Source organism: Macrotis lagotis, chromosome 5, assembly GCF_037893015.1.
Source record: "Macrotis lagotis isolate mMagLag1 chromosome 5, bilby.v1.9.chrom.fasta, whole genome shotgun sequence".
NCBI lineage: Eukaryota > Metazoa > Chordata > Mammalia > Peramelemorphia > Peramelidae > Macrotis > Macrotis lagotis.
In genome coordinates this window covers 264367659-264392501 of record NC_133662.1, presented here as the reverse complement: position 1 = coordinate 264392501, position 24843 = coordinate 264367659, and the positions used below count along the sequence as shown (strand labels likewise).

The following is a 24843-nucleotide window of genomic DNA, read 5'->3' as shown; positions in this document are numbered from 1 at the left end:
CTTTGGAACTTCTCCATGAAGTTATCTTTCTCCAGGAAATTCATTATTGGGAAATTTCATTCTCTAGCAAGATTGAATCTGTCTGAATCATCAAAACTCTTTGGTACTAGCTAAGAAATAGAGAAGTGGATCAGTGGAATAGATTAGGCACAAAAGAAACAGCACTAAATGATCGTGATAATCTACTATTTGATAAGCCCAAAGACGAGCTTCTGAAATAAGAACTCACTATTTGACAAAAACTGCTGGAAAAAACTGGAAAATTGTATGGCAGAAACTAGGCATAGACCAACATGACACATCTTATACCAAGATAAAGTTGAAATGGATACAAGATGTAGATATAAAAGATGATACCTTAAACAAGTTAGAAGAGCAAGGAAGATTCTTATCTGTGAGATCTATGGAGAGAGAAGGAGTTTTTGACCAAACATTAATAATTTCAACTACATTAAATTAAAAAAGATTTTTCACAAATAAAGCCAATACCACCAAGATTAGAAGGAATGTAGAAAGCTGGGAAACAATTTTCTCAGCTGGTGTTTCTGATAAAGGACTAATTTCTAAAATATAGAGAACTGAGTCAAATTTATAAGAATATAAGTCATTCTCTTGGAAATCAAGTAAATGTCCTTCAGTTGGGGAATGGCTTAGCAAACTTTAGTCTATGTATGTCATGGGACACTGTTGTTCTATTAGAAACCAGGAGGGACGGGAATTCAGGGAAGCCTGGAGGGATTTGTGTGGATTGATGCTCAGCGCCATGAGCAGAACCAGAAAAACACTGTACACTTAACAGCAACATGGGGGTGATGATCAACCTTGATGGACTCGCTCATTCCATCAGCGCAACAATCGGGGACAATTTTGGGCTGTCTGCAAAGGAGAGTGCCATCTGTATCCAGACAAAGAGCCATGGAGTCTGAACAAAGTTCAAGGACTATTCCCTTTAATTTAGAAAAAAAAAAAATCAAACAGATGTCTTATTGTCTGATCTTGTTACCTCTTAGACTTCTCTTCTCTTCCTTAAGGATATGATTTCTCTCTCATCACACTCAATTTGGATCAATGTACAACATGGAAACAAAGTAAAGACTGACAGATTGCTTTCTGTGGGGGGTGGGGGGAGGGAAGTAAGATTGGGGGAAAAAATTGTAAAACTCAAATAAAAATATCTTTAATAAAAATAAATTTAAAAAAACAAAAAAAAGATTAAAGTCATTCTCTGATTAATGGTCAAAGGATATGAATAGGTAATTTTCAGATGAAAAATTAAAACTATTTTCATACAAAAAAATGATCCTAATCAATATTTTCTAATAATTAAAGAAATGCAAATTAAAGCAACTCTGAGATACCACTTCATACCTATCAGATTGACTACGATGACGGAAGAGGAAGATGATCAATATTAGAGAGGATATGAGAAAACTGGGACACTAGTGAACTGTTAGTGAAGTGATCAAGTGATGGAGATCAGGGATCAAGGAGAATCCTGAGGGACCTGTTTTGGAAAATGTTGTCCACATTCAAGTTCTTGAATGGAGTGCCACTGAAATCCTTCCACTTAAGAGGAAACGGGACTCACTAATACTGATTTTATCGAGGAGGAAATCACTGAGGTTCTAGAAAATGATCTTTAATGGACCCTCATTTTACAGTTTGTGTGTGCAGAATAGTTGGGGGTTAAGTGACTTGCCCAAGGCCACATAGCTACTATGTGTCAAGTGTCTAAGTCAGGTCCTCCTGACTTCAAGGCCAGTGCTCTATCCATTGCACCACGTAGCTTCCCAGCAGTTGCCTGGCAGCTATGTGGCCCAGTGGATTAGAGCACCTATCTTGGGAGTCAAGAATACCTGAGTTCAAATGTGGTCTCAGACATTTGGCACTTAGTAACTGTGTGACCTTGGGCAAGTCACTTACCCCTGACTGCCTCACATCCAGGACCATCTCCAGTCACCCTGATCCATCTCTGGCCACTGGACCCAGATGTCTCTGAGGAGAAATTAAGGCTGGGGATTTTGCGAGCCCTCCCTCACTCAAATCCAATTCATGTGCTTGTCATTGGCATCACCTCCCTGATGTTATGGTCTTCTTTGAGAATGAAGGACAAACATCATCATCCACATCCAGAGGAAAAAACTATGGATTCTGAATGCAGAGAGAAGCATACGATGTTCATTTTTTTTATGTTGTTTCTGTCCTGTGATCTTTCCCCCCTTAGTTCTAGTTCTTCTTTTATAAAATTACTAATATGGAAATAAGTTAAACATGATTGTCCATGTACAACCCATATCAGATTGTTCAATGCCATGGGAAAGGAGGGCAGAAGGGAGAGTAGCAGAAAAATGTGGAACTGAAAAACTTACAAAAGGATGAATGTTGAAAACTATTTTGACACATAATTGGAAATTGGAATAAATTTTAAAAATGGAGAATCTGCTTGGTTCTCCCATCTCATTAGTACTTTCTGCAACACTCCCTCCATTCCCCTACCCACCCCTCCCAGGCTAATCCTCTTTACCCTCTGACTGCAGGGCGGCTATAGGACCTCTTTTAAAGACAGAGACACACATCCCACACTTGTTGGATTTCATTAAATCCCTACACAGGGTTCTTCTGCCACCTTTTTCCTAACCCTTTCGATTCCTTTATATGTTGTCATCCTCATTTAGACTGTAAGCTCCTTGAGGTCAGGGACTGTCTTGTATTTGTTTCCCCAGCAAGTAGCACAGGACGGGTCCTTAATGTTTATTGAGTGAAAGGATAGCTAGTATACTAGATGATAGGAACCAGTAAGATTTAGACAATCAAGAACATTGGCAGATTTTATATAAAAGAAGGTATAAGAAGTTGTGGATCTCTTTCCTGCCACTTTTTAAATAGATTTACATAGATAAATGAATTTACACAATAAATTCCATGTGTTATTTTCATTTTTGTTGTTGTTTTTGCAAGGCAGTGGGGTTAAGTGGCTTGCCTAAGGTCATACAGCTAAGTAATTATTAGATGTCTGAGTTCGGATTTGAACTTGGGTCCTCTTTGACTCCAGGCTGGCACTCTATCCACTGCTCCAGCAAATTTCCTTCTCATATGTAATTTTCTTTTCTGTTTTTTCCCCTTAGGTTTTTTTTGCAAGGCAAATGGGGTTAAGTGACTTGCCCAAGGCCACACAGCTAGGTAATTAAGTGTTTGAGGCCAGATTTGAACTCAGGTACTCCTGACTCCAGGGCTGGTGCTCTATCCACTGGGTCACCTAGCCACCCCCCATGTATAATTTTCAAAACTGATTTCCTTGTCTAGTTCATTCTGACCTTCTGCGTCTTTTTAAGATGTTTCAGCATCTTTCTTTTGGGTAGAATCACTATTTCCAACCCTTCCTCCAATAACCCTACACTCAATTAAAAACTTAGAGGAAAAAACTCACATTTATAAAAAACAAATATAGCAAAATAAAATGAATTTATATGGTGACTTTGTTACAAAATATGTGTCCCATTCTGCAACTTGCGTCCATCACATCTCTGTCAGAAAATGGGTGATAGTTTTCTTTCTATCCCTGCTGAAGAGATAGTTGAATTATTAAATTAAAGATGACCCAGGATTCTCTGAAATCTCTCCAAGGATCCCTCACAGAAAGCTTTTTCTACATACATGCTCATCTGACTCCTTAATCCTTCAATTAAACCACTTGTTTTGCTGCCTCACTTTCTTTTTCTTACCACCTCTACTCTCACATTTGCTTACTTCCCCATTGAGTTTGATGTTTTTTTACACCAAACTGGGTATTCAGCCATCTTTTATCTATATCAGATCATTTGCACACATTTATCAAGCCAGAAAATTCCAAAACTGAATGAATTCTTTTCCTGAGTAATTGATGGCATGGTCCCTGACTGTCCATTCTAGGGCTGCTCGTTTAGGAGGAAAGAAGTAGGACTTGGGGGGCCAAGGTCCACGAGAAACTTCACAGGATGCCCAGATAGATGGGATGTAAAGGGCCATCACATTCAGAGGTACCATTAGGTGGCAGTAGAGTTGCATTAGTCAGTTGCAATCCTGCTAACAGGATTTTATTTTTACCAAAATCATTGCAATGTTAGTTACAGAAAAATTTACCTGAATTTCATTTTCCTTATCTCAAATTTAATAGTATTTAAATTAAATAATTTTTTTTTAAATTGAACTTTCTGGGGCAGCTAGTTGGCATAGTAGATAAAGCACCAGCCCTGGAGTCAGGAGTACCTGGGTTCAAATCCGGTCTCAGACACAATAATTACCTAGCTGTGTGGCCTTGGGCAAGCCACTTAACCCTGTTTGCCTTGCAAAAACCTAAAAAAAAATTAACTTTCATATGAAGTTGTCATCTTTTTTTAGTTTAACATGTGATTTCTTTTTTCAATTACTATCTTCTGATCTTTGTTCTTTGTATTGTCATGATGGAGTTTCTCACAAAGATGTAGTCAAGGTGTGCTGTCCTTACTCCCAGTTCTTCCCTCTGTATCACTTCATGAGCCTGTGTTTCTTTTGGGTGGCTTATCAATAATTGGTTATTTTCCTAAAACAGTTTGTTCAACCATTTCTTCAGTCACAGAAGATATGAATTTCTTCCATTTTTCTATTATGCATAATTCTATGAGAACCTTTATAAAAATAAGTGTCAACCTGCTCCTTAATGCTGTCTTCTGAGGTTTGGGACAGGAAAATGTGATACATGGGATGGAATATTTCTCATCTCCAAAGCTCATGTCTTTATTTTATTGGAGAAAGTCTATGACTACAGCCCACTTTATGAATTATTATCATAAGATTAATTTGTTCTCTATTGTTATTTTGCTTTCCTACTCTCCCTCTATATTGACCATCTTGCTGACCCAATGCTTTTGGCTGTCATTGGATTTCTTAGCTCCTCATTCACGGTTTCTACTGTCCATGTCTACCACTACTATTTTGCAGAGTTCTCTTCATTCCTGGCTTCCTTTCTTCCCTCCCTTTTTTGCCACTGCTTCTCACTCTTAGGTTTGGCCCACCAACCTCCTAAGAATCCCATTTAGCTCCATGAGATCATCATTCTAATTGTCTTTCCAAGATTTCTATAAGCTTTATAATCAGTCTCATTTATACAGTGTGTGCCTAGCCCTTGAAATACAAAGATGAAGATGTCTCTTTGACCAAAAGAATTTAATCAAGTAGGGAAAATAATAACATGTTTGCAAATACTCAGAAATTACGAGCAAAGGCTACATCCAGAGGAAAGATTCCAGATTCTATTTGGTTCTAGCTCATCTCTTTTACTGTTTGAGTTTCTATCACAGTGCTATGGTATATCAGTTGTCTTCATTCTTTCTACGGCAAGTATATTCTCTAGGTCTTAGAATCACTGGATTTAGTGCTTAGGTTATCTAGATACCAATAGACTGAAGTGACAAGGAATAGAAATTTCCTTTTTCTTTTTTAATTTTTTAAAAATTCCGAACTGGGGGCGGCTAGGTGGCATAGTGGATAAAGTACCGGCCTTGGAGTCAGGAGTACCTGGGTTCAAATCCGGTCTCAGACACTTACTACTTACCTAGCTGTGTGGCCTTGGGCAAGCCACTTAACCCCATTTGCCTTGCAAAAACCTAAAAAAAAAAATTCTGAACTGAAAAGCATTGAAGGCATTCCTGTATAAACAGAACACAAAAGTGGAATTCTATATGAAACTCATTTCATTCTGTTTGGGTTTTTAAAAATTATATGTGACACAAATTACTTTCAAAACTGTCCTGTTTCTTTGTTTTCTTCTGAGTATGTTTTTTTAAAAAATGTCTTTTGGCATCATGATTACTAATCTTTTTCCAAATCTCTTTTCTTTCACAATTTTACTGAAAGGGGAAAAACTATTATAATAAATAAGCATACTTAAGCAAAAAAAAAATCCATTTAGTGGCCATGTCAAAAAAAATGCATGTTCCTGTATCTTATGTCAGTCACCTCTACGCCAAGGGGTCGGTAATATGCTTGATCATACATCCTCTGGAGATGCAGGTCAGAGCTTGGATAAGAATTCTTAGGTTTTTCCAAGATGTCTTTTTTGATAGATTATGTTTTCTTGTATAGTGTTCTCTTTCTGCTCACGTCATTGAGCTTCATGATTTTCATTCAACCCAAAATTCTCTGAAATCATTTCTTGTAATATCTTACAGCATACTAATAATCTATTGTTCTCGTACTGTAGATTAATATACATATACTATACTAATATTACAGCATACTATTATTCCATCCTATTCATATACATTTTTTTCAGCCATTTACTAGTCTAAGAAGCAATCAGGTACCACAGCAGATTCAAATTTTCTTTTTATTTTCCCCCTTTTGGTGATTCCTTCAAGATTAGGAAGTTTGTTTTACTTTTGACTATTCTCTCCCTAAGTATTTCCTCCTTAAGCACTTTCCACAGCCCTCACTTGTTTCCCTGTTGTGCTTGACATGTTTCCGCACTGAAGTCTGTGTGTGTGTGTGTGTATGTTTTTAGTTGTGTGCTTGTTTTATCTTCCTTTTTTTCAGGTTAGAGTGAAATTTGAGGGGTGGCTAGGTGACACAGTGGCTAGAGCAGCGGCCCTGGAGTCAGGAGTACCTGAGTTCAAATCCAGCCTCAGACACTTAAAAATTACCTAGCTCTGTGGCCTTGGGCAAGCCACTTAATCTAACCCCCATGGCCTGGCAAAAAAGCCCTAAAAACAAAGAATGAAGTTCATCTGATGCCACTCCCCATTTTTGTACATTCTTCTCAGATATCCCAGTTTTGAGAAAAAGCCAATTCTCCCCTCTTTTTCATCTTTTCTATCCTAGTATTATTATTCTATTCTCAGAATAGAACCAGAGGGGCAGCTAGGTGGCACAGTGGATAGAGTACCGGCCCTGGAGTCAGGAGGACCTGAGTTCAAATCCGATCTCAGGCACTTAATAATGACCTAGCTGTGTGGCCTTGGGCAAGCCACTTAACCCCATTTGCCTTGGGGAAAAAAAAACAATAAACAAAAAACCTAAAGAATAGAACCAGAGCTTCCGCAGGATCTTTGTTTATATTATTTGATTTCCTTCTTTGAAGGAAATTCTTCTGTTCTCTACTGTGCCGTTTACTTTATTACTATTATTATTCTTTGAAGACATTATACATCCAAAGGAACATTTGTTCATTTTTCTTCTATTAGAATGTTAATGTGATATCATTATGAGGTCTTTCCAATTGCTCAATTAAATATATAGAGCTATTTTTTTTAGAATCTTGTTTTTGCATTTCAAAGTTCCTGTTCAGCTTTAGTCTTTTCATCAGAAATGCTTGGGAGTACTCTGTTCCTGCTGTGACCATTCTGGAACTATACCCAAAGGGTTAAAAAGCTGCAGACCCTTTGCTCCACCTCTACAAGGTCTACAAAAAGATCATAAAAAAGGGAAAAGGGTCCACATGTTCAATGGGGAGCTTTACTTTACCCCTGTCTTATTGGAAACCTCTCTAATTGTTCTCTTCTATATAATGTTTGTTCTTGGATTTTAATAGATATTATTTACTACGGAAAGTTTTTTAAAATATTTTTTCAATTACATGTAACAACATTTATTTTTTAAAATAAAACGTTATAGCTATTTTCTGTTTCCTACATCATCATAATTGTCCTATTCCTCCTCCCAAGCAACCCAAATAACACATAGCATTTTTTAAGAGAAGAAAATCAGTAAAGTGTTGATCCATACTTTGAAAAGTCTGAAAACATATGAATGTTTTGAAACACCTGTGGATCTCCCGTATGTATGAAGGAATAGGTTGGGAGGCTCTTGTCCTATCTTCTCAGGGATGGGGGAATCACCCATGAAAAGAGGCAGGAAAATGATCTTTATGGGGGGGAAAGGGGGGCAATTTGACTCAAAGTTAGATCTCCCAGGGAGTAGAGCACTATTATGAAATTATTCTGGAAAGATGCTTAAAACTGTGACTTGTCTATGCTCTGGCATGCTGCATCATATCCTAAAAGGGTCCTGTGCCTCTTTTCTATCACTATATCTCATTCAGGCAAGGCTAACCATATTTCCTGCACTGTTAGGTGTCGAGTAATTGGCAGATCAGGGGGAGGTAGGGTTCAGAAGGATGGTTAAGAGAGGAATTCTTCAAAGGGTGATAGATTAAGGAATTGGAGAAGGTAACAAGAAGTAAAACAGGAGTGAGGAGAGGTTGTTGCTTCCAGGAAAGGTTATAAAAATGAGAGATACACATAAACCAAATATATAGATAGCAATGAATATGAATATGCACATTTATATATCTTTATATCTATTTGTATGATTCTGGGTATTTGTGTTTATGTATCAATGTAGAAATGTCTATGTTTATGCATAAGTGTATGTTATAGATATATAGATATATATATATGTATTGTATTTATATGAATATGTGTGTATACATCCATGTTTAACTGCAGCCTTTCCGAGGGTGGGGGGGTAATAAAGTGAACAGGGCACAGCAGAAAATAGAACACCTACAAGGAAACAAAGAAAAGATGGACAATTTTGAACAAAATGCCTAATATTACTTGAAATGGAAAATTTGCTTTATGTTATGAATCCTCTTTTTTCATTTTTAATGTACTTGTTTTCTAACTACATGCAAAGATAAGTTTCAATAGTCATTTTTGGCAAGGTTTTGAGTTTCACATTTTTCTCCCTCCTTCCCTTCCCTCCCTCCTCATCTTGACAAAGAGCTAATCTAATCTAAGTTATACATGCATGACCATGTGAAAGAAGAATCAGAACAAAGAGGAAAAAACATAAAACATAACACAAATTTTAAAAATTGAAAATAGTATGCTTTGGTCTGCATTCAGACTCCACAATTTCCTCTCCGGATGTGGATGGCATCTTCCATCATAAGTCCTATTGAACTTGGCCATTGTACCAGTGAGAAGAGCAAATCCTTATAGTTGATCATCACACAGTGTTGCTGTTACTGTATACAATGTTCTCTTGGTTCTGTTCACTTTACTCAGCATCACTAATGCAAGTCTTTCTAGGCTTTTCTGAAGTCTGACCATTCATGATTTTTTTTTCCTTTTTAAAATATTTTATTTTGAGTTTTACAATTTTCCCCCTAATCCTGCTTCCTTCCCCCCGACCTCCCACAGAAGCTAATTTGGCAGTCTTTACATTGTTTCCACATTCAAGATTTCTTACAGAACAGTAGCGTTCCATCACATTCATTTCCCACAATTTGTTCATCCATTCCCCAATTGATCGGTATCCCTTGAATTTCCAATTCTTTGGCCCTATGAAGAGAGCTGCTATAAATATTTTTGTACACATGGGTTTTTTATCCTTTCTTATCATCTCCTTGGGATATGGACCTAGCAATGGTATTGCTGGATCAAAGTAGTTCCAAATTGCTCTCAGAAAGGTTGGATCATTTCACAAATCCACCAACAAGGCATTCATGTCCCAGCTTTTTCCACATCCCCTCAAACACTGATCGTGTCATATTGGCTGATCTGATAGGTGTGAGGTGATACTTCAGAGCTGTTTTAATTGGCATTTCTCTAATTAATAATGAGAGTATTTTTTCATATGACTCCATATAGCTTTAATTTCTTCATCTGAGAACTGCTGGTTCATTTATCAATTGAGGAATAACTTCTATTATGAATCCTCTCTTATGTTTTGCTGTGCACATGACAATTTTTTTTCTTTTTTGTATTTAAACTTTAAAAATAAAAATTAAACCAAAAAAAGTAAGCTAAAAAAAGAGAAATATTTGGAGGGATGATCCTTGGTTCACTATGCATGTTTGATTCAGAAATTTGTGACTTTCAAGGATGTCTGTGGTCTTCATCTGGGAGGAGTTGAGACACCTGGGGTGTGCCCAGAGGGATCTGCCCAGAGGTTCCTTGTACTAGGTGGTGATGCTAGAAAACTTGAGAACCTGGTCTCCATAAGTAAGCACACCTGTCCCTGTTACCCAATATATGTGTTTTGGGAGATCTTTGCAAGTTCCCAAGCTACAGACTGTGAGTGGTCTGAAAAACCAAACCCAGTTGAACTTTATTATGGAACTAGTATTCTATTATTTCTGGTCAGTAGAAAGATTGCATTTGTTCTTTATCCTCTGGTGAAAGAGCTTGGCTTGTTCCTTATATTGGCTCTGGGGCTACAGGCTCTCAGCTCCCTCAGCTCTCTGATCAGAGCTTCTTGGGTTTTTGGGGACTGCTTTCTCTGGGGAGCCTTCTACCTTTTTTTCTGGAGAGACTGGCTCTCTGTTCTACATTAAAGATTTCCCTCTATGCTGGAAACCTTAGAAGGCAGACAGAGACCCAGCACACTGTTATATCTCTAGTAACTAGTGATTACATGTTGCTGGAGCTTTAGAATTATCCCAGGGAAGATCAGGGGCCAGAGGTCTAACCACACCAGTCTCTTGCTCAGGAAGCTCCCTCTGGCTTCTGAAATTTTCTGGTCAACCTGGCCTACCTGGAAGGACCAACACTCTGAAGCTGCCTGTTCTTTCTCATAGAGGACATTGCATTTCTTGCACCAAGTTTCTTTTTAACTGCCTCTCCCCAAGAATTAGTGTAATTTCATTTTCTTTTTAAAAATATTTTTTATTGATTTGATTTTTTTAAAATGTCACCAGATTTTCTCCCAGTATCCTTCTTCCTTACCCTCCTAGAGAGCCATCCCATAGAACAAATCATATTTTTAAAGGAGAAGCCAGTGTCTGCTTTAGAAAAGTTTGGAAGCAGAGACAGTTTTCCATGAAGAGATGCTTACTTTTGAAAAGGATGGGGGAAGAGAGGTCTGGTCTTTGCAGCAGAGTCTGTGATTCTGCTTGCTTTTCTGGAGGGGGATGTTGAGGGGTTTGTTGTAGTCATTTTGGGTCTTGTTTTCTTGATTCTGTTCTTTCCTCTGTACCAGTTCATGTAAGTCTTTCTGCCCTTCTCTTGATTCTCCTGCTTCCATGAGTTCAGTTCTTGGCTCCTCCAAATTTTGTGGACTCTATGGCGACCTTATTCTTCTCAATGATCTCATATATGTCACCTGTCCTAAAGGGTATGTATATTTTAGTTACTTTATTTGTGTAATTTCAAGTTGCTTTCCAAAATATGCAAACAAATTCAGTTTCACCCACAAATCAATAAATGTGTTCATTAGCAGCTGGATGGCACAGTGGCCAGAGAGCTGGGCCCAGAGGCAGCCCTGAGTTCCAATCCCACCTCAGGCACTTACCAACTGTGTGAGCCTGGATGAGTCATCACTTAATTCATATGTCTGTTTCCTTGGCTGTAAAATGGGGATAATATTTATTTCAGAGGGTACTTGGGAGGATCAAATGAGACAACAACAGTTGTAAACTGCTCAGCACGGTGTTGGCATACAAGATGTGCTTGATGGTGATTTCCTTTATGTCTTTGTTGACAGCCCCTCCAACACTTACCCTTCCCAGGTTTTGTCATCTTTGCCAAGCTGTTTTTATGGACATTTTTCTTATTATTGATGATATGGAGGATTCTTCCATAAGATTGGTGAGAGGTTGCAATTCTTAATCTTGAGAACTATTTGTTAATATCTTTTGATGAGTTTCTATGGGTGAATGATTTTTGGACTTATAGATGCCTGCTCTTCCTACATAATTTTTTTTAGGTTTTTTTCCTTTTTTTGCAAGGCAAATGGGGTTAAGCAGCTTGCCCAAGGCCACACAGCTAGGTAATTATTAAGTGTCTGAGACTGGATTTGAACTCAGGTACCCCTGACTCTAGGGCTGGTGCTTTATCCACTGCGCCACCTAGCCGCCCCTCTACATAATTCTTGAATGTGAAATTTGTTCCATTACATAACAAATTTGCTACAAAGATGTTTACCATTCCACCTCATTGATACATGTATTAATTGATGCATTAAAACATTCATTTTGTGCAGAAGCTTTTGGTTCTACACCTAATTGTCGCCACCCTTTGTTTGGTTAAGAACATAGCGCCTATCCAGAACTGCGAAAGCATATGCTTTTGTGTTTTTAAAATATTAATGTTGCCTTTTCCTCTGAAGGTAGTTGTATGGCAGATTCACAAGCTCTGAGTAGTAGTCCTTTGGGACTACCAATCAACAGGTGATCTGGACTTTGGTCTCCTTTATTTCCTTTCTTATTTACACCAGGACTTTGCTAACCTTGTATGTATGGATTAGTGAGCTTTATTAAACTGATTATGATCAGTAGAGTCATGTGTTCCTTGCCTAAATGTAGCTGACACAACTGATGTTGAGTCTATTGGAACTTCCTAGTACATACGAAAATTAATCACTTGTCAAATATGGGGTCATTTCTGTCTGCTAGGACCTAACAATTGGTAAATCTTCACAGACCCTAAATTCGCAGCACCACATTGAAATAATAGACCCTGTATTAGGAACCCAGTGATACCTGAAATAAATGTAAAAAGGCAGATAAGTAAATATGTCCTTTATAGACCATATGTAATCAAAAACAGTCATCAGTTCAGGGAATATACTCAAAAGACAATTAGAAATTTAATGAAATCCTAAATATTGAATAGGGCAAATTACAAATAATAGAAACAATGAATAATTTTGTGAATTAAAATAATGGTGACAAAAATATTCCAAAAATTTGGGTTACAGGTAAAGCAGTCCTCAAGGGGAAATTATGTATCTAAAAATGTACATTAACAAAATAGAAAGGAGAGGATTAATGAATTGGATATGCATTTAAAAAATTGGAAAGTCAACAAGTAGACTGAAAATAAATATCAAAGAGAAAAAAAATTTTAAATTTGAGGAGAAATAAATTGGAAATAGAAAGGGCAATTGAAATGATAACTAAAAATAAAGGCTGTTCATTTAAAAAGACTAACATAGTTGATAAACCATTAGAGAGAAGCTGCATCCATCAAGGTTGATCCATTCACAATGTTGTTGTTAATACGTACAATACCCTCTTGGTTTTGCTCCAGCATTAGATCCAGTAATTCATTCTATGCTTCTCTAGAGTCCAATCATTTATGGTTTCTTGTAGAACAATAGTATTCCATAACATTTATATACCATAACTTGTTCAACCATTCTCCAATTGATGGGCATAGGGATATGCTTTGCTTGCTGGCCTGGTCAGCCATGAGCCCACCTGGGAGAGAGCTTAATCAGTCAAAGGAAAAAGGAAACTAAATATAGGGGGTGCTTTCTGGTTTAGTGAGTACAGATGAAAGTGGTGATACCTGGTATCCATTTTCTTGTCACATAAGCCCTGGATAAGAAGGGAGAGGAGTTGAGATCTAAGGACATGAAGAAACTACTGCTTAAGAAAGGGTTAAGAATGCTTATCAATGCAGCCTCTTGTTAGATAATCATGTTAAAATGAAAAGGTGCCATAAGAGAGGAGCATTTCCTAGATTTTGTTACAGAAATCACAAACAGAGGAGAGCTTCAGGAAATTTAATTGCCAAATGGAAAAGGCAAAGGTTATTTGGCTGAAGGTTAGGATCTTTCCTTCTTTGTGGTTTCAAAATTGTGGGGGTATGGATGCAATGTTACAAAATAGTATGCTAGTTTGGGGTTTTTTTAAGACTATTTCCTATTTGCACTGAAGGATAGAGTTGCAGGCTGTAGTATAAATCTCACTGCTGTACATATGAACAATGGGAGAGAAGCAGCCTGTTTAGTCTCCAGACTCCTCCCAGTTTGGAAAACTCAGTCATCTTGCTACCTATTTCTATGGTCAATCATCCTAGCCTGGGACTGCGCAGCATCTCTAGCTTGTGGCTATGCGTCACCCCTTTTGCAAGTGTTTTGAGATGCAGAGAAGGATTGGTCTCCTCCTTGAAAATCCTCAGTCTTAAGAATTTTCTATTTTAGGACTTTTCAGGAATTAGAATAAGGATGGTGGTGTGATAGAAGGAGTTTCCTTCAAATGGGAGGAGATTCTGGGATAATTTCAGAAGCCTTATCCCAGAAAAGAGGCCTTCAGAGTGTTAGAAGGGTCAGCATGGTTGGGTGAAGAGCTAATGTCACTCAAATCTTCACAGGGTTTTGTTTTTTGGAAAACTGATTCTTAAAAGCGTTACCTAATTGATATCCAGGAGCCACTGCTACTAAAACTTAAGGATTTTTTTCTCTGGGTCAGATTTGTTTTAAAAAAAACATCTTTTCAATGAAATAGAAATTTATGTAGCAAATTGCAACACAATGTCAATAAGAAGTCATATAAAATACAATGATAATAAATGGCCAAGTAACCATTTAGTTCTTTCTCTTTGTAGGAAAACACAAAACATAAATAATCAAAGCCCAACCTAGTTTTTCTAGCCAACAAATCTATCTAGGATTCTGTATGTAATTTCATATTTGCAAGCTCTTTTAAGAATCCTTAAGTATCCTGGGAGAAGACTCATATTTTGCCTCCTAGTCCTGGTGCATACAGTAATCCATACTCCCCCCACCCCCTCCTATCCCAGATACTTCCCAGTCAACCACAGAGACCTTTCACAGATCCCAAATCAAGTGATACAAGAAAGATTAAGAATTTGTTGCCATCAACTAAACATGAAACAATCAAACCTTCTTCTTTAATGTAAACCGTATTCTTTAAATGGGTATATAAATTACTGAAAAAGTGACTTTCCTTCATTTAGTCATCAGTAGTAGGAAAGAAGTCAATTAACTGGCACAATAGGCTAGTTTATCTACTGACAACTGTGTATGATATACAAAGGGCTCAAAGGTGAACATTTTAGGCAACGTAGTTGTACTGGTTAGGGTTCTCTTTGTCTCTTTCCATATAGTCTCTATCAATTAAGGATTCTATTCTCTTCTTGAGATCAGCTGGCTTAACTGGAAATGTCAACTGATTATATGCTTCTGAAACAAGCTTGTTGTGATCTAGAGCCTTTCTTATCTTCATGATTCTCACAATCGCAGCATCAATGTGATACTGTCGGTCCTGAAAGATCTTTTCTGAAGTAATAGCTTGTTCTTCTACTGTTTCTTTCATTTGGATTTGATTGATTTTTATCCTGAAGAGCTTGTGTCTGAAGTCATCATTGCAAGTAAATCTATCACCATCTTCCACATCTTTGCCCTTTGGATTTTTCATCAGAACTCTAGTTTTGCCACAGGCTAATGACTGGAGTGTTCGCTTCAATTCTCCATCCTCTATTCCTGTAGCTTGCTTGATGTCTTCTACATTGAATTCTTCACCATCATTAAACATTAGCAACACCAATGTTTGGAAAAGAGAGACTTGGAGTTCCTTTTTCCCCTCTTGAAATTCTGCTTTTAGTACACAATGTCCTAATGTTGACTGCCAATGAAGCTTCCTCCCACTGTGTTTACCTAAGTAAAAAGTCTTGAAAACCTCCTGGAATCTTACCATCTCCACCGGTAAGTGAACCTCCATAGGTACATATGTTGGCCAATGACCCATTGTCAAGATATTCACTGTAACTTCAATGCTCACGGGAAAGTTTTGGTTCTGCACATACTGTCTGAACTGAACCATGACATCTTTGGACAGTTCTATGTCTTTGAACATCCCTTCCAGTTTGCTGGTGAACACAGCTCCACATTCATGTTTGAGTTTGGAAAGCATTGATTTTTCAGCATCTGCCGATGCACTCTTTCCAAACAACAATCTTTTGACTAAATCCTTCTTATAAAATGCTTCAAAGACATCTTTCCCATAAATGAACCGAAATATAATCATGATCTTGTCCAACATTTTCTCAAATTCTTCATCTGTGGCTTCTCTATTCCCTACCCTGAGCTTTAAATCCACGTACTTTGCTATGAGTTCAGCAGGTTTATTTGGTCTTTTGTTAATGAAGGTTTCAAAGGCTTCTTTCGTGGCACTGACAAACCTTTCATTTTTCATAAAGCTTATTTCAATAATATGGTCAATTTTATCTTTAAAATCCAACAATTCCTGCACCATGGTCTTATCTTTTTCAGGATTAATGACAATGGTACTGCCAAATGCTTTGATGTATTCAATCCAATGCTGCAAGAGAATCTGAACTCCATTATATACTCTACTAAATAGTTGATAGAGAAGAGACAAATCTTGAGTCCGATTTTCATCAAGAAGGTGACTTAAACCTTTCTGAAGGATGGCTGTTAAGTGTTCACCTAGAAGTTGCTTTTCTACGGTAGTAATTAGTGGCTTCTGAGTACTCAAATCTAGATATGTCATCAGTCTATCTTCTTCTTCTTCCAAACGTTTATTAACATGATGAAAGTATTCTGAAACATCTCGTTCTTGCATTAAACGTTGACCTTCTGCTGCATATAGCTGGTTGGTTGCTTCTAGAAATTTTTGTTCAAAAGAATTTTGATAAATCTGCAAGTCTGAAAGCATACTCAGAAGGCTTCTAAGCAAACTTGTATCAATTGCTTCACCATTCCTTTCCTTTTCAATCAAAAGAAGAATGCCTTCAATAGTCTTGTTCTGGACCTTCTGATCACTAATTATATGGGTCCTAAATAGTTCTAGACCCATGTCCCAAATGGAAGGTAGCATTGAATTCTGAAGAACATACGTTCTATCTAGGAACAAAAAAATGCTCCTAATCATGGACATTTTTCTGCAGTGATCATGCCAGCAATGATCTATCTTCTTTAGAAACAGAACACTGTCCAATGAATCCTCTTGGAATTGGTTAATTTGGGATCGTATATGCTCTTCACAAATCTGTCTCAGCTGTTTATATAAGTTGGCGGAGATCCTGTAGGAGCAGAGGTTTTCAACAGCTTGGTAGAGTTCCTCTAAATTGTATATGATTGAAGTGCTGTTCTGAATGGCTTCTATTGCTTCCCTCAGTTTCTGCCATATTTCATCTGTATAATTTTCTGGCATAGGTTTGTCTTTAAAGTTTTTGATCACCAGTTTCTTGGCTGAACCTGCTTTGCTGGTGGTGAAGCTAGAGGCAGTTGTAGGGGCTTTGGTCAATTCATTTGCATGGTGCCCTTTAGCTATAGAGGAGATTAATAAACTTTTGGTTTTTAGTTCGTGCTGCTGAGATACAGCAAGACCAGAAGAAGAAGATGATGATGATGACTTCTCAGCCATATTCATAGCAAATCCTATAAAATTCAAGGAGTCTTCCAAATGGAGGTTTTTTGGGATGTGGTTATGGTTGGAGGCAGCAACTTAAATTCCTGGGCAGGGAGCTTTAAAAGAGGTAGAAGAGGCTTAGTAGGTATTCTTGGAAGGGAGTAGGGAGGAAGGTGTGAGATCAAAGTCTTTTTTGTTGTTGTTGTTGCTATTGTTTAACCTCTTCTTGGAACAGGAGGCAAAGGTGGCCAAAGTTGGGCTCGTGTTGATACGACCATCAGTGGCAGATCTGACCTCCTGGGAAGGAGGACCAGCAGCAGCTGGGGGTTGGGGGGTTGAGAAACCTGTTGGAAACATGAAATTGCTGGTGTCAGTAAGCTAGGAAACTTGAAACCCTTTGGATAGGTGAGAAAGAATAAGGTGGAAAAGCAACTCATCCAGGACCACTTGGGGGGGGTCAGGGGGTCAGGCAGGGAGAGGCAGGGATTCAGGAAATGCAGTGAGCCAGTCCATCCACCTTCTTTAGGTATATAATTAAACTTATTTTTCTTTGCAAAGCAAATGGGGTTAAGTGGTTTGACCAAGGTCACACAGCTGGGTAATTATTAAGTGTCTGAGACCAGATTTGAACTCAGGTACTCCTGACTCCAGGGCCAGTGCTCTAATCCACTGCGCCACCTAGCTACCCCTGGAATATAATTATATTCTGGTGACTTTCTCTCCCTTGCACTTTCTCATTTCTTTCCCTATGTTTAGGAATTCTTGTTTCCAGACTGGATGTGATCTCCCTATTGCTGAAAGAAGAAGCACTATGGGAACCAGAAGAATCCTGGGGGATCTCTCCAGGTGAGTGAGTACCCTGCATCAGCTAAGTTGCCTCCCTTGTTGGGGTGGCATCCTGACTGTTTTGTAGCTCTCACTGTTGATTATTGTATTGCTTTCCAAAATGATTACATCATTTAATAGCTTTAGCATTTGAGCAAAACCATGCCTCTACTTTCTCCAGTTTATATTTCACAACTTTCTTTTGAATTGAATGGATTTGACATATCTTAAAGCTGTTTTCATTTGCCTTTTTAGAATTCTGGGAGAGCAAATACAATTTTTCTTATAGGTATTTCTTTTTGTGTTTCATTTTTAAAAGTTCTTCATATCTTTTTAAAGATCTTTTTCTGGAGGGCAGCTAGGTGGTGCAGTAGATAGAGCACTGGCCCTGGAGTCAGGAGGACCTGAGTTCAAATTTGACCTCAGACACTTATTAATTACCTAGCTGTGTGACTTTGGGCAAATCGCCTAACCCTATTGCCTTAAATAAAGTCTTTTTCAAATTAAAACTATAAACATTTTTTACATCACCTTCATTTTATTTTTCTTTTAAATTTTTCTTTTTGTTATTCTGAACTTGATAAATACCACTAAATATGAACATTTCAGAATAACAGAATTGTATATGAAACTGCCAATATATGTTCATCATGTTTCCTTTTTAATACATAATACATTCAACATTTTAACCTCAAAGGCGCTGTGCTTATTTGTTTCCCTCTAAATCTCTTTCTTTTCTGTTAATTCTTTTAAATACTTTCTTGATGCAGTTTTCTTTCTCCCCCCCCCCCCTTTTTTGGTATTAACCTCTAATAATTCCTTCTGAAACCCTCTATTATAACATTCCCTCTGAAATTCTCTATTATAATCTTTTTTTTTTCTTTTGGCAAGGTGATGGGTTTAAGTGACTTGCCCAGGGTCACACAGCTAGGAAATGATTAAATGTCTGAGGCCAAATTTGAACTCAGGTCCTTCTGACTTCAAGGCCAATGCTCTATTCACTGCACCACCTAGCTGCCCCCTCTGTTAAAATCCAGCAAAACAAGTTCATGCATTAGCCATGGCCAAAAATGTAGGTGACTTTCTTCATTATTTACAGCATCATTTTCAAATATGTTCTTCACCTCTCCCTTACCTGAGAATCATCTAATACCACAAAGAATAAAAACTGAGACATTTCAACATGTCTCACAGCATCCTCAGGGTTTCACACATGCAGCCCCTTACTACTGCATAGAAAAGAGCCTGGGGCATTTTCACATCTCTTATCAAACACCCAGTAGGGGTTTTATATTCTTCTTCTTCCCATTTTAATTGTTGTAGTCATTGAACATTTTACTTTCCTTGTTCCTCTCTAGTTCTGTTCTCTGCATAATTCAAATGTTTTCCTGTGGTTCTCTGAATTTTTCACATTTATTGTTTTGTGATGCAATATCACTATATTACATTCATATACCATGATTTATTTTTTTAGCTATTGTCTCCCCAATCCCTGGACAGTAGCTTTGCTTCAGATTCTTTGATGTTCCCCCCAGGATTCTGTTATGAATATTTTGATATTTCAATTCCAAATTATTCTTCAGAAAGGAATTGATATTTCTGTTATGCTTTATGTCAATTCTGTATTTGCTTTGAGCATCTTTTGAAAAAAAAAACTATTTTAGTTTTTACATTATCCCCTTTCCCACTATATCTCTCCTCCTCTATTTCCCTTTAAAATATATATACATACATATAAAAAATTCAGCATCTTAATCTTAAAGATATTGCATTTATTTGTCTCCCTCTGGATCTCTTTCTTTACTGTGCATTATTTTAAATGATTTATTGATGCAAAGTAGTACTAAGAGGAAGAAAACGTTTTTTTGGTAAATACTAGACAACTCCTATCAAACTAGTTTGATTATATGTCTCTAATAGAGAGAGATACACACATATAGAATAGATGATTATATGTCATCTGAAAACATATGTGCAGAATTTTTCATTAAATAATTTATCTGTTTGTTTCAATAGTTATTTATTTAATCCATCCCATAGTGGCAGTGGGGCAAAGGGCATCTTTTTAAATCTCTCTTGGGGGGGGTGGTTAGGTGGCACAGTGGATAGAGCACCAGTCCTGGAATTAGGGGTACCTGAGTTCACATCTGGCCTCAGACACTTAATAATTACCTAGCTGTGTGGCCCTGGGCAAGCCACTTAACTTCATTGCCTTGCAAAAACCTAAAAACAAACAAACAAACAAATAAATAAATATCTCTTGAGGACCAAACTTAGTCATGATAATATTTCATCACTCAGTTCAAATTCTATCACTGGATATGTTCTTTTATGTTCTTTCTATTTATACAGTTGTGTATATTGGTTTCCAGGTTCTCCTTACTTCATTTTGTATCATTTTAAAGAAGTCTTTACATTCTTTTCTATATTTATCTTATTCATTGTTTCTGCAGCACTCTTATATGACTGTCCCTTATTTTAATACCACTGAAAGATTTTTTTCAGGTTTTTTATTAGTTTTGACTTTTTCATATGAATTTCAATTTAATTTATGTGGGTTAATTATTGATATTTGGAAATATTAGAAAAGCAGGAAATAAAAAAGTACATGTGCAAACTACATGACAGTACATAAATATATCGGGTTCCATAAACTTTTGAATATTAAATACCCCTAAATTGAATAGAAAACATTATCTATATTTCTTTGCTATTTTTTCGCCTACTCACCTGAGGGTGAAACATCACTTTGTTGCTGTCTCTATCTATATGGTCGTAGTTGGTGTATATATTGTTCTTTCAGGTTATGTTTCCTTTCTCTGCACCGTGACCTAGAAGTCTTCCAAGAGGTCTTTTGATTCTCCATTTTCACCCTTTGACTGAATAATATTCCATTACATTCATATATTATAATGGCCTACTCCCCCCCCCCCCCATTTCTGGACATTAAGTATTTGGTTTTTGTTTTGTTTTGTTTACAATAATTAGTAATGCTGCCAGATAGAGATAAAGTTTTTAATTCATAGAATAACAGATCTTAATTTGGAAGGGACTTTCATCATTTTAAAATAGACTAGACTAAGGTCCAGGGATTTACACAAAGCCAAACAGTTATTGTCAGGGTTTGAGATTTGAACCCAACTCCTCTCACTCAAGTCGATGTTCTTTTTATTAAACTATGTTACCTCCACTTTTTTTATTATATCATTTTTTGTATGAAATATTGATGACCAACTCTTTTCTCCAGGATGTTTCTTAGTCATTGTAAAAATATTCTTCTTGTGAAAAAAATTATTTTTATACAATTAAATATTTGTCATTATTTACTGATATCTTTTATTCCCAAATATAAAAGAATATATTCTTACCTTTCCACAGTTGTGTTCTATACCTATCATTTTCTTTAGCTATGTATCACCTGAGTTACCCACTGCCACCCTTAGACTTGTACAAAGCTACCTCACATACATCCTTATTAGATCATAATACTTTCTAAACTGTAGCACAGAAGTCCCCCTAGTGTGTTTATTTTTACTAGTTAGCCTCAAGTAACATTTAAGTCAAAATTAAGGCATGTCAGGAAATTCTACAGTGATAATAGTTAACAAGAGAATTCTCTCACATTTGGAAATAATACTTCCATAAATACATACAGTCTTCCCTGGAAGAATGGATTTGCCTAGGGATCACTTGTGTGCCATGTTCACATGAAAGAACCTATGGAACCTAGGTGCCTATTTTCATGGACTAACAGGCTTCAAACCTATGGATGCAGCCAGAAAACATGCCCATGTTTCCAATAATGAAGAGCTCCTAATGTCATCTAGTGATGTCATAATATTTCTTTCTGCTGAGTCTGCTTCTGTCTCGGCTGAGCATTGTGTCTCTGTACTTGGTTTTCTGTTGCTGGTCATCATTCTTTCTCAATTTTATCTGCCAGCTATTACAGGAATAGTCTAAACTCTGCTGATAATCCATTGAGGGATGTGGCGCTATAGTAAGACTCTTCCCTATAGGGCCATAATTAAGTCAACAAGCTCTTTTAAACAGACATCTCTGCCATCTACTAGGTGGTCCATGTTTAGGAAGCCCATCTGTTGTAATGATGAGTTCCAGTTCTTTTCAGCCAGCTCTTTTGTTCAATGATATTTTTAACAACCTCTCATCATCATTTCCCTCTTATTTATATGAATCCCTCAAGAGTTGAACTGTAAGAGTTCATAGTTTTTGGCCTTTATCTCTGTAACCCCCAAATCACAGATCACATTTAAGGCCACTTTTCAGATTTATAATTTTAAGTTTTAACTTTCATAGATGACTATACTTTTTTTATCCAGTTTTTAATTTTTTACATCACTTCCTTTCCTTGAACATATATATATATACATATATATGTATATATACATATATATGTATATATATATGTACTCTCCTAAACTGAGATTTATATCACTTTAGACACATGAAATAATCATAAAAGTTCAGAGTTGGATAGGATCTCTGCTACACATTCTCATAGGGATCTCCCTTCACAGATGAAATCATATGTCCAACATGGGGATAAAGACTTCTGCAGGCTAACGTTTATTTCAGATTCCTTAAGTAAGGAGACTAGGTTTGAACCCAAAGATTCAAGTTTGATGTGGGCCATTTCCCTGGGAGCATCATTCAGGAAAAGACTGACAAAGGATACAATAGCTTGGCATTTCAAGAAGAGAGAATCTGGGGCATGGAAGGTTAATTTAGAGAAATAGGACAATTGGGGAAGACAATCCAGACAAATAGTCACTTCCAGAACAACTTTTACTTTTGTGAATTTATATCACTATAATACATTTAGGAGACATTTAAGTCTGGAGTCAAACTTTGTTGCATTGTGGAGAACTATGGGGAAAGGTCTCTATAAATACCAGACTGGCAGAAGCTTTCAGGAACCTTCTTCCCAACTGGAAGAAGCTTCAGGAAATTTCCTTTCTTAATGACAAATAAGATTCTTCTTCTGTAAGGACCTTTATAAGTATGCCAAATATGGGTCAACCAGCTAGTGCAGTGGACAGAGCAGTGGTCAGGAGGACCTGAGTTAAAATTCAACCTCAGATATTTGATACTTTTTTTTGTGACCTTGGGCGAGTCCCTTGACCCCAAAAGAAAAAAGAAAAAAGCAAGAATATCAAATGCTCTTCAATTACCATTCAGACTTCATTAAATTTGATAAAATGCATGCTGGAGAATGGCTACATGAACCCAATGAATGTGAAAAAGCATTTGGCAAAAGATCAAATCGTACTGAACACCAGGGAGTTCTGGGTGGGAGCCTGGAGCTCTGGGGCCTCCAGGGTCTCCGGAGACAATGCTGAGTGAGATGCTCAGAACCAGGAGGGCATCACGGCAGCACTGTGCCAAGGGTCGGCAATGAAGGCCTCGGCTGCTCTCAGCCCTGCCCAGATCTGGGCCAGCCCCGACGGCGCAGGGAAGGAAGAAGAGAAACGTGAATGTCACAGAAAGCGCTTGGGGGGAGAGGCCAGGCAGACTGTCCTGAATTAGAGAGGGAAGCTTGTGAGAGAAACGAGTGTGGTCTTGGGCGGAGACCCTCCCCACGCTCAAGGTAAGCGGTGGACCCCGGTCTCCTGGGCCTAGGCTCCGCTACCTAATCCACCTCTTGCCCTCCGGATGGGAGGCCCGACATACAAACCCGAGCGGCCTCCAGCGCTACATCTGCTTGTCCACTGCCACGGGCGGGAGGGGAATGTGGCCCTTCAAAGCTGCAAAAGGAAGCAGGTGGAAAACTATCTTTACATCTATGTGGAAATAAATAACCACAAGGGGGGCAAAACGAGGCGCCTCGGAGAGCCAAGATGGAAGGGAAGGGTCAGGGCCACGAGGATCGCAGGCCCCACCAGGGAGGGTCATCCCTAAGACACTGGGCCTGCGGCCTGCGCGTGCGCACACCAGCCGCTTCCAGGCCGGAAGGAGTGCCGTAGCGCATTCCGGGAGATGTAGTCTCGGCGGGGAGGGCGCCTGGACTCCATGTCCCAGAATGCTGCGGGACGCGTAGGTGGGCTTCCAAGCCGGTTCCGTCCGGGAGGCAAGTCGCGAGCCCCGACTTCCTGCCTCGCGCGTGCCTTGGCGGGCAGAGTAACGCGTGGCGTCCCCGCGGCGGGTCCCGACCTCCCCTCCCCCCCGCCCTGCGCGGGAGCGCGGCCCCAGCCTCGGGTGAGCGAGTGCGCAGGCGCGGCGCCCGGCCCCGCCTTCTCCCCAACGGCTCCTGGTGGACCTCGCTGGGCCGGCGCCGCCTGGAATGAATGGAGGGGCCCGGGCGGGTCAGGAGGGGGCGGGGCGCGGAGGGGGGGGCTTCCAGTCAGCAAACCTGGAGGAGTTCAAGGCCAGCCCGAGGCAGGCCTGCCCTCAGGGGGCTCCCAGCCCGGCGGGAGAAGCCGCCCGCAGGTTCCGCTCCGGGACTCGGCCCCGGCCCGACGGCGACTGGAGCGAGCCCGGGCCCGGCGCGTGGGGGCGGGGCCAGACGCCGGCGGGGGGCGGGGCCCGGGGGCCACCCGGGCTGCACCGGGGCCGGGCCGGGCCGGGCCGGGGGCCACCCGGGCTGCACCGGGGCCGGGCCGGGCCGGGGCGGGGGCCACCCGGGCTGCACAGGGGCCGGGCCGGGCCGGGCCGGGGGCCACCCAGGCTGCACCGGGGCCGGGCCGGGCCGGGGCGGGGGCCACCCGGGCTGCACCGAGGCCGGGCCGGGCCGGGGCGGGGGCCACCCGGGCTTCACCTAGGCCGGGCCGGACCGGGCGGGGGCCACCCGGGCTGCACCGGGGCCGGGCCGGGCCGGGGCGGGGGCCACCCGGGCTGCACCGGGGCCGGGCCGGGGGCCACCCGGGCTGCACCGGGGCCGGGCCGGGCCGGGCGGGGGCCACCCGGGCTGCACCGGGGCCGGG

The 24843-nt window shown here is 39.5% G+C and overlaps 1 pseudogene; it reads right to left on the bottom strand.

The window, feature by feature from the left end:
- Positions 1-14575: 14575 nt before the first annotated feature.
- On the bottom strand, positions 14576-24405 carry LOC141489092 (cullin-4B pseudogene; annotated as a pseudogene).
- Positions 24406-24843: the final 438 nt, after the last annotated feature.